The sequence below is a fragment of the Heliangelus exortis genome, chromosome 1 (assembly GCF_036169615.1).
Source record: "Heliangelus exortis chromosome 1, bHelExo1.hap1, whole genome shotgun sequence".
In the NCBI taxonomy this organism is placed as follows: Eukaryota; Metazoa; Chordata; class Aves; order Apodiformes; family Trochilidae; genus Heliangelus; species Heliangelus exortis.
Window position 1 is genome coordinate 13,573,126 of NC_092422.1, and position 8,598 is coordinate 13,581,723.

An 8,598-nucleotide genomic window follows, 5' to 3' on the forward strand; every position below is an offset into this window, starting at 1 on the left:
GTGCACAACGTGCAGGCAGCCTGACATTGCCCACGCTCCCCACCAGCCCTTGCCAAACCATGAGTTTAACAACTGCCTGAGCCACTGAGACTCATTTTGCCCAAGGAACTGTGAGAGAAGGAGATATATAAAGAGACCCAAACCTCACTGAAGTTAAAATAGTATTTACGTCTCGAGATGACGTTCAGGAAAAGGTCAAAGGTAATGCCACAGCTGCGCAAAGTTTTTGAAATTTCTCTTGTCTTCATAGTTATGGCTCTTAAAATTACACTCTAATGGGCTTTAGAAATTTTCCTTTCTGTGTAAAAATTTCTTTCCTGTTAAAGAATATTTTATTTTAAATAGGAGGTTTAGTAGCAACATTAGCGTGTGTATTTTATAGGTCTCATGCTAATTCTTATTTTGTATTACTATAAAAGCAGGTATTATAAAGTTTTGCGCAGGCTTTGCATTTGAGAAATATGCTGTTGATAATACCTCACATCTTTACTGCAAGAAAATTGTTTGCTAGTAACAGAGCATTTTGTGATGGGGGAATTTTAATGTGTTACATTGCTCTTGTGCATAATCATTTCATTCTGCTTGTCCTGCTCTGCTAGGAGGACGTAATTCTTCTCCTCTTTTTTTTTTCTCCCAAAATATTTGCAAGGGTTTTTTGTTTCTCCATTTTATTTCAACTGCTCCTGGTATCGCAAATCATCTATTCTAGGTCCTTTTGTTTTTTGCTCTGTTGTTTCTTGATCACCTCTGTTATATATTCTTCTTTTTTGAAACTAATACCTGACGGGTTATCAGATCCTTTGATTTCAGAGCCTGGTCTCCTGTTTTCTCTGTTTTCCCCTTCTGCTGCTTTTCATCTTCTTACAGGTTGAATGCTCCTAGGATTACTTCCCACCTTCCCCATGACACTTGTGTATCTCTCTCAGGTTCCTAGATTCCAAGCTGTAGAACTGACACACCATGTGAATATCAACCAACTTCAACAGGGAAGCCTACATCATTATTTTTAATGACTTCTTATTGAAAGTTAAACATAAACAGCTGCTTCTAACGGTTTGATACCCAAAAAATCTGTGTGTTGTGAACTCTTCCAATTCTTGGTCTTCTCTCCACATTCTTTTTTATTCTTTCAGGTAATAGTCATGGTCATAACTCCAGTGAAACATAATTGGTTGTTTTGGTCTGTTGTGTTTGGTCCTTCATAAAACTGTTGTCAAAATGAATTTTAAAATTATCCCTTAGAGAGAGAGAACTGAATAGGCACCAGACTGTACATTTTCACTAGAACAGAGAAAGTATCTGTTATCTTGGGAAAAGTTGAAAAAACTTGTACTTATGCTATGGTCTTGGAATCAGTTTGGTGCTAAATAAACTATTTATTCTTTCCTATGCCTATTTGTTCTTTCATCCATGAATTACCTCTAGGAAACCCCCCATGGTGGTATGGCACAGCTTTGTTTCACTTCATCAAGAACTGGTGGGACTTGGGGAAGTTTAACAGCTATGTGAGTTTTCATAAACGTTGGGCAAAACAAGCCATAGGAACAAAAAATGTTCATCATCCTTGAAAGAAAACAGAACATGCTGAGCTGAAATTCTGAATCTTTACAACTTGACTGAGGAAAAAAAAAACCAGAATCTCTTTCAATGCACTCTAACAACTCTCTAGACTCTAGTGACTGGTTTTGGTGTGAGAACATGCAGCACTAGGGGACTGGGCCTTACTTCTGATGCAGTTGTGTCTGAACAGTCCAAAATATAGAGTGAACTTGGATCTATTTCTTTCTTTGAGTAATAATCTGCACATGATGATCCTGTCTGTAACTATCTGAAAGCTAATGAGGTTACAGAGGATTACAGAGGATGGCAGGATGCTGGGAGGAAGAAGCAAAGAGTTGCCCTTTCCTTCTATAAGAGAAAAGAGATTCCTTTCAAAGAGTATGAATTTAACTATTCATTCTACTTCTTGCAGATCTTTCCAACAATTTTTATATTATTCTGGGTATGCTTATTACTTGGTGTTTCTATTGCAAAAATAAAGAGCATATACTATTTTTAATTAATTACTCATTCTTGGTATTTATGTAGTATTTCTTTAAACATTTAAATTGCAAATTGAATTACAATGAAATTACCATACATGTTCAAGAAAAAGTTATCAGATTTTCACTGCAGTCCTTCTGATCCATCTGCATTTTTTTAAATCATGGTGAATACAGAAACTAGACAAAAGAGCTATTTTTTCTGAGTCTTTATCTGACTTGTACACATTTTAACCTTTCATTCTTTTGAAATAAAAAAGCCTATAAATGTGACTGGTGATACAAAAATTGCAATATTTCTTTGCTCACTGTTTCCCTTATGTGCACTCTTTTTATTACATAATCTGAAAACACATCTGTCTTTTCAGTTAAAATGAACTGATGTATTTAGTGTGAAATGGAAATGTTAGTTTAGAGCTGACTTAATTGATTTTATTGCAGACAGCAAGTTACAAACTATTCCATCATCATTCAGTCAATCAAATATAGAAATGGAGATGTTTCAAGGATGAAGGATGATCAGAAGGATGAAAAACAGAAACTGAAAGCTCCTATTCCCCGTTCAGGGGAAAGGATGAGCGACAGACTGAACTCACACAAGTGACAGGAATGTTGCTTAATGCACTGCTACAAGTCACTTGGGTACCATGGCAATGAAAGCTGCAAAAGAAACCACGCAGAATAAGCACAGTACCATGATTCAGACTCACTGAATAACTTCCATAAAGGTTATCTCTATACAGCAAAATATAGGTGCAATTTTATTGCTCACTTGCAGACTAATCTAAACCCCCTTAGGAACAAAAGGAATCAACAGCAACAGCTGAACAAGGTGTACTTGTAGCTTGGAAACTTTCAAGGATGCACAGACTGATGTTTAGTTGCTCATGTTGAAACAAAGTCTTGTTCAGTGAGCTGCTAAGTTGTGGTGGCAGAGGTTCTACAGCACACCCCACACTCACAGCTTCCTGGCTCTCTGTTCTGCACTGGGAAGAGATACTGTCAGAGATACACCAGTAGAAACCAGGACAGTGGCAATCAGTATATCCAGGCCACTGCTAAGCTTTGCCACTGCTGTGGGTGTGAGCATCCCTTGGAAAGAGAAGGATGCTGTGCAGCAGAGAAACACTGGGTTCTTGGAGGTGTGAAAGATGTGTAACATGCCTCCTGGAATTCCTTCTTCCTGCTTACAGAACTCAAGATTTGCTTTTATACAGTCAGCAAAGTGAACCATTGCTACTCAGTAGTTTTGTTAGTTGTAGTTGTTGATTCTTTTTTCTTTTAATTCTAGGGTCTGAGAGAGTCAATGTTGCAGAGAAAACATAAAACATGATGAATTCTCAGCTGGCATCAAGCTGAGACAGTCTTTGAACTCAGACATGTCCTTTTATTTGTTTTTTGATGCTATGCATTTGCCAGCCATCAGAGAGAATTCCCCTGCTGGCTCCTGCAGGCAGGCCTGTATTTTAGGTATTTACAGTGTAGTTCTGTCACCCTATTTTCCCTGTGTTATTGATGCAGATGATTGGTTTGATATGGTTTTTTTTGGAAATCAGGGAAAAGTGAGTAAAGAAAAAAACCACAGTGTTGCCTGAAGGGATGGGCCACCTAAAACAGCTTCATCTAAAGACCACAGGCTTTCCTCTATTATGTGGTGCACCAGCAGCCTTCCCATATGAGTGACTCCCTGGTTCCCCTACATTCATGTATTCCATTATTTTGTATTCCATGTATTTGACATTCACATATTTCTAGTTTAATTAGGGTTTGTTTGAATAACACTTTTGAGGGAAAATTCATGTATGTGATCACATATCAACGATTACATGTGCCTGAGGTTGCTCAAGAAAAGGCAGTTACAGTCCTTTATTTGCTGATACTATTTTCCTTTTTTTTTAAAGTTCCACAGTACATTCCTAAAGAAGTAATATCATAAAACTTGCACAATTATTTGCTTATTATAAAAAAAAACCCAAACTGATTTCTGGGATGAAGTTTGTTTACATACATAAGTTGTAGCATCATATGAACCAAATTATAAAACACAATACATTGTATTGGTAATATATGTATATCTATATATACACATATGTGTATACTGGGGAAGAAAAGAGACATGATACATAAAATATAAAACAACTCAGTCTGCAACAGTCACAACTTGACAAACTCTGCCCAGCACTCTGGATAAAATCAAGTCCAGTATAATTATACTCTGCTTATATATGTCCTCCATCCAACAGTCTGAGCTATGCTGGCATCTTTGCCATGCTTTGCCAGTCACTTCTACCCAGCATTACCTCAATGAGCAGTCACTCCATGTCCTGCCACCCTTTGGGACAGTCAGGTCATTAATTACATTTTACCTGTAGTTTATGAAATTTAAATGGCACATGACATGAGTGTGTGAACTAGCAACTGTGATGCTGAGCACAGAAGATTTTCATGTCATTCCCTCCCTTCAGTTTTATGTCATAACATTTCTGTTCCTGTTTTTTTTTTTTTTGGAAATTGCTTGGTTATTATAGCAATTAGAAGGCATGATCTTATTTACCTCTTTTATTCTTAAAGTGCTGGGCTTGCTTACTAAAACACTGATAAACAACAGCTCTGGAATATGAGGTGCTAAAATGCATTACATGCTATTGGTGTCTACATAGGTATTGGAGTGATACCATCTTGTTTTAAAGGAAAAATGGCATGACTTCAGGGTACAAAACATGCAGTGTTTCTGCAGATTTTATTTGCTTGGAGTCATCTCTGCTGTTTGTAATGTTTTTCTGCTCCTGGGATGACAGATCTGGCAATGAGTGCACCTCTGGGAGGGAAACTCATGCCTTAGTGCATGAGTGCCAGCCTCACTGGTTTGAGCATCCCTGAGATGGCACAAGTGTTGTGAATGGGAACCACAGGGCTGCCAGATGGTAAAAGCTCAGTCTTTAGTATAAAAAACATTTCTATGCTGACAGCTGAATTTGTGTTTTATTAAATGCATTACTACCAAATTTCACAAGGATAAGCAAAAGATTTTAACCATGAATCCATAAATGCTTTCGAGACACAACTCAGTAGACCTTTAGGGAAAGAAAGAAAAAAAAAAAGAGGTAACATTTTATGTTTGCCTTATTTTGTCTTTAGGAATGTATTCATGCCAGCTGCAGAATGCCAGCTTTGACAGATTGCTTGGTCTTGTCAAACGTGATCATTCTTGAAATATCAAATTATTATCCCCTTCAGAGGTTGCATTGCTGACAAATGCAGCATTTGTGACACCACAGTGACACAAAATACTTTATACTGCTGTCCATTTCACTATTTTAGTAATCCCTAAGTTTCACAGGCCACTGGTGTGACTACACCATGATGCATAACATTTGTCTGTTACTTTTTCTTCCACTGTTGAAGTATATTATATCTCTTAAACTTCTATTATTAGCTTAACCATGGACAGATTTAAGCTTTCTGCTCCTGATTTTCATATAACTATGATGTTAAAAGCAATGGTAAAGCCTCCTAATTGGAAAGTTTTCTTCCTTAATATTTCCAAGAAATAAGAGCATATCCCATAAACCAGTCTGTGCTTTAACAAAGATTTTTCATTTCCACTTCAGGGTACAAGACATGTCTTTTTGGCTGTATCACTCCTGTTTTGTAGTCATAATGTTTTCCTTTAAAAATCTGCTGATTTGCAGAAATTTCACGCCACCATCTAGGGAAGCCCAGATAATTACCCCAGAAGTAGTTATTTTCACACTACAAATACATCTAAATTAAGCAAAATAAATGTCACGGATTGTACTAATTGATGAAACAAATAATTTTACTCTGTTGAGGCAATGCTGAAATGTGTTAATTTTAAAACCAGTATAAAATACATTTTTGGAGATCTTCACCACATCAAAGAACATTTTGCCATTATCAGACTGAAATTTTCCAATACTGTCCAGATTTCCCTGGTGGAAAATATCAAAATTTTGATTATGCATTCCAACTTTAAATTGAAGTTAAAATATAATTTTATCTTGAAATCTTTTCAAACAGTTCTCCTACCACAGGAAGTTAGATCTATTCCTTATGTGAGAGGCACAGCATCTGAGAAGAATTAACCCACAAATCCATATGGGCACTTTTAGTAGTCTACTGCATGTAGAGAATTCAAGACTTGATTCCTGCCCAAGGGCAGGAATCCTAAAAATGAGGAGTAAGCAAGTTGAGGAATTGTTATCTGAAAGCATTTAAATACTTAAACTACCTTAGAAAATTCCATAGCATGCTCGTTTTACATCATTAGATACACACATGCTTTTGAAAAATACATTTGTACTTTCTAGTATGGCCACTTCTTTGAGCTCCCATTACCCTACATGAGTTTTTAATAATGATACATATAATTTGTGTACTCTATATTTGTAAACTATGCTATTAATCATTGTTCATACAAATTCTGTTCAGAGGAGTATATCTGATAATTTCTTTTTGAACTGATTCACTTTGAGGCTTTGAATATACACTTATGAATATTATCCTGATGAAAACATATTCATTTCTGTTTTAACAGTTAAATCCCTTGAGTGTCAGAACTGCTCTTTTCTGCATTTGGCTGGCAGCACAAACATTGCTAACACTGGTTAATTATTCCTCTTTTAAAAGATGCCAGGTAGTAAAAAAATGCTGGTTTTGAAGGTTTTAAGAGCCAGTCTTTTGCTGATGAAAGTAAACATTATATAGCAAACCCAAAAAAATTACATTGTCTTTTGGGACCCCTTAGATACTGGCTTAAATGGAATGTGCAGAGTAGTTATTTGGCACATTTTTCATTTTTTAGACTGAGTACAAAAATCACAGTGAAGATCATACCTTGCTAGACAATATTTTCTATCAAATAGCACTATTTTGTCATTTTCATATCTGACAATCAAAGAGAATAGGTATGGAAAATTAGGGCTGTGTGATTATCGGTTATTTCCATTTTACAGCAATATTAAAACCTGTGTATTTTTTTAATTGAGTACAAACTGCCTCATTCAAAACAAAAACCCCAAACAAACAAAATCAGCTACCAAGAAAGGGCATGTTCCCGTTTAGCTACGAAAGTAGTCAAAGAGTCAAAGTTATAACAAAAGTCATGTTTCTGTGCTTTTTTATCATTGCTGTTCTACTGCCTGAGAACAGCCAAGCATTTGCTGGAGCATTTAGCTAAAAGCCAGGATCAATGTACCTCAGTTCTGGATGATCTGAACTACAGGTGTAAAATGGCATCCACCTTTTATTCCCCTTGTACTCTGTGAGCATTTTATTAAAAATATGAACTATTCCAGCAGACAAATCAAAACTAATACCCAACTGGTTGATGATACCCATAACAGGACACGTAAACTTCCTCAAATACAGAATGGGAATTGAACCTGGTCTCCCATATTTTAAATGTGGGCTGCAAGCTTTAACTGTAGGATAATAAAAAAGCAGACTAACATAGAGGTGAGTCTGACATCTTAATGTACCTTAATTTAGGTGCCTAGGTGTGAACTAGGTGTCCAGCTTCATATAAATGGGATGTCCAGCCAGCAGGAGTCAAAGGATCCTGGAGAGCTGTTGATTTCTCTTTATAGAGGAATTCAGTGTTGCATCCATTAGTAAGAGACTGGTAGATATAATAAAGATCCAACAAGAGAGATGGGTTCTTCTGGAGTAACAGCTATAGGTCAAGAATGACACAATGAACTGTTTTGAAAGGCCCTGGATAGGGCTGAGTGAGCAACTTTGAGAAAGATCTCAGAGCTCTCTGGGTCTCTTGTGAGCACAGTGACCATATTGCAGCTGATTGCAATGGGAGCAATGCTGAGAGACATAGGTCAAAGCTAAAAACCTACATAAACACATCTAATTTTAGATGTTTTAAATTAGGACTAGATCCTACTATCTTAGTGCAGAAACTCTGTGAATTTGGACATTAATTTTATATAAGAATCAAAACTATTTGAGGGTTTAGACACTATACTGATAACAGCAGCTGCAATATGATGAATAGTAAATTCAGGTACAACATTTTGTCAGGCTTGAGCAAACTAAACGAAAGCCTGAAAACTGTTAGAACAAGTGACAACTAAAAAGTTATTAGGAGATTCCTTAGGAGTGAGTATTATCTATCTTAAGAGTAATTTTTAATCTGAAAAATGAAGTCAATACCAAGATGCTGCTAAGCCATGAGTTGTTGCTAACACAAGTTAGGACAGGAAACCAAATACAGAGGAGGCATTTTATAAAGAAATTTATCAGAATATCAGGAAACATGCCAAGACACTAGGCTACAGGAGTAAGTGAAAGGTAGTGAAAGCTACAAGTCTCGGATCTAAGAGGTGAACAGTAAGAATTAGAGATGGGAGTGTTCTGTAATGATGAGTGAAGCAAGGAAGTTCCTGAAAGTCTTCTGAAATGTCACTCATGCTTTACAGTAAGAATTGGGTATTTTAGTGAAAAATACAGAAATTTGATTTAATTCTAAGAATTATGACTAAGTTCAAAAAGATAGAATCATAATTGGTTTTCACTCAGTTTG

The 8,598-nt window shown here is 36.4% G+C and overlaps 1 long non-coding RNA gene across 1 annotated transcript; it reads right to left on the reverse strand.

Annotated features, from left to right (window-relative positions):
• Positions 1-689: 689 nt before the first annotated feature.
• LOC139791798 (uncharacterized) lies at positions 690-2,703 on the reverse strand. Its single transcript, XR_011724020.1, has 3 exons — positions 2,639-2,703; positions 1,726-1,835; positions 690-1,563 (listed from the first exon to the last, which is right to left on the reverse strand). It is a non-coding gene; the product is annotated as an uncharacterized lncRNA (long non-coding RNA).
• Positions 2,704-8,598: the final 5,895 nt, after the last annotated feature.